General features: G+C 51.1%; 1 protein-coding gene across 4 annotated transcripts in view; it reads right to left on the reverse strand.

Moving 5' to 3' along the window:
• Nucleotides 1-2,500, reverse strand: part of schip1 (schwannomin interacting protein 1) — a 204,115-nt gene that overhangs the window by 11,267 nt on the left and 190,348 nt on the right. The gene's annotated exons all lie outside the window — the stretch shown is intronic.

Genomic DNA, 2,500 nt, shown 5'->3' on the forward strand with positions numbered 1-2,500 from the left:
AGGGAGTTATATTTAGACCACTTCACACGCGGCATGTTTTTAGTAAAGTGGCCACTGAATTAAGGACTACAGCTCCCATGACATGGACCAGAACAATGAAAAACCTACACCAATAAAACACTCAAAAGCTTTACATGTGAGTAAACAGAAAAGTGTGCAAAACCAGTGGTAACCAGCCTTGACAAACTCTGTTCGGGTTGTCTGGGCTACACTACAATGGATCGGTTTACCAGGCATCCCCTGGCCCTGGTACTGGGTCTGCTCCGTTGCGCTGCCTCCCTCTCAGAAGGTTATTTGATCAGGGATACAGAACGCTGTACAACAGGTATTGATCGGTCCCATATTGTCCAATAACAGATATGATTTGCTCTGGATCCAGCAGAGGCAGATGAGACATGCTTTCATCTTCCTCCTCAGGTGTTTCGGACTGACAGTCACCTGTGCTTTGTGTCTCCAGCCCCACTCAGCAAGTTCTGTTGGTCCCAATCGGAGACCAACACTAGACTTGTGATGACCTCTCAGACGTGTGGTTTTGTCCTTCATTGTGCGGCAAATCGCCAGCGTGCTGGATGGCACCCCCACAACCCAGTGAGAGAGGGAGGGAGGGAGGGAGGAGGAGAGAGAGAGAGGAGGAGAGAGAGGGGGAGAGAGAGAGGGAGAGAGAGAGGGAGAGAGAGGGAGAGAGAGAGGGAGAGAGAGGAGGAGAGAGAGAGGGAGAGAGAGAGGGAGAGAGAGGGAGAGAGAGGAGGAGAGAGAGAGAGAGAGAGAGGGAGAGAGAGGAGGAGAGAGAGAGGGAGAGAGAGGAGGAGAGAGAGGGAGAGAGAGAGGGAGAGAGAGGAGGAGAGAGAGAGGGAGAGAGAGGGAGAGAGAGAGGGAGAGAGAGAGGGAGAGAGAGGAGGAGAGAGAGAGGGAGAGAGGAGGAGAGAGAGAGGGAGAGAGAGAGGGAGAGAGAGGAGGAGAGAGAGAGGGGAGAGAGAGGGAGAGAGAGAGGGAGAGAGAGGAGGAGAGAGAGAGGGAGAGAGAGAGGGAGAGAGAGGAGGAGAGAGAGGAGGAGAGAGAGAGGGAGAGAGAGGAGGAGAGAGAGGAGGAGAGAGAGAGGGAGAGAGAGGAGGAGATGTGCTTGACACAGTGTGACTCAGCAAATTGTTTTCAGGTATGTTTGTACTGGTACCAGTAGGGTAGATGGAGGAACACACCAGCAGAGCCCTGTACCAGTACTCCACACACACACACACACACACACACACACACACACACACACACACACACACACACACACACACACACACACACACACACACACACACACACACACACACACACACACCACAGGAACACACAGTCCTTCCCTCCTCCATGCCAGAACACCTAAGCCTCTCTCTGAAACCTTTCTGCACACATGCATGCTCAGAAAAAGGCCAGCTTTGATGAAAAGCCAAACACAAACTGCAATTCTTCCTGTCTCCAGCAGGGCGCAGCATTGGGTTTGTTTTGATATGTGACTGTGATCACACAAGCGACATCTGGAGCTCCTGGTGAGCAGGTGCAGCAGGACTGAGGTCACTTGGGTTGGTGTGACAGTGTTTTGAGAGACAACCCGGACAGGCTGTTCAGCCCGGAGAAACCTGACGGAAAACTTTGGAATCTCTGAGTCTCTCTCACACACACACATACACACCCACACCCACACACACACACCCACACATTCAACTCGACAGCTGTATGTCAGAGGCAAAAAACAAACACCATAAATAAGTGAGAAGATGGGAATTCTCTATTGGCTCTATCAATCCGTCACAGCTGAACTGTTCTGGTGTATGGAGATGTCGTCACCAAGGAACACCGCAATGGAAAACTGCTGTTTTCCAGAGCCATTTCCCTGAACACAGCACCTAAAGAAATACCTGTTTCCATCTGTCTATCCCTCTGTTTAGTTTTTTAGTTTTTTTGCAGGAGTGCTCCCTTGTGCCACACAATGGCTGTCTTTCAGTAGGCCCAAGGAGGGGTGGGGTGGGGCTCTGTTACCCTTGGAGATCTCGCCTCACATTCTACCCTGCTGTCCCGCACAGGCGTGGCCTGGTCAGCTCGCCACTGCTGGGTCCTGGGAGTGTGTGTGTGTGTGTGTAAGGGAGAAGGGCTCCGCAAGTTTCCTGATCTCATGCGTGCATGAATGTGTCAGTGTCAGAAAGCATGAGTGTGTGTGTGTGTGTTCTAAATCCATATCAAATTCCCTGCGACACACAGACATGTTTTTCTACCTAAAGAAAACAAAGTGCTAGTGTGAATGTAGCTGTCTGTGTGTGTGTGTGTGTGTGTGTGTGTGTGTGAGTGTGTGTGTGTGTGTGTGTGTGTGAGTGTGTGTGTGTGTGTGTGTGTGTGTGTGTGTGTGTGTGTGTGGGTGAGTCTGTGTGTGGGGGTATGAGGGTGTGTGTGTGGGTATGAGTGTGTGTGTGTGTGTGTGGGTAAGAGTGTGTGTGTGTGTGTACTACTGTGTAGTACT

This window comes from Electrophorus electricus, chromosome 7, assembly GCF_013358815.1.
Source record: "Electrophorus electricus isolate fEleEle1 chromosome 7, fEleEle1.pri, whole genome shotgun sequence".
Lineage (NCBI taxonomy): Eukaryota > Metazoa > Chordata > Actinopteri > Gymnotiformes > Gymnotidae > Electrophorus > Electrophorus electricus.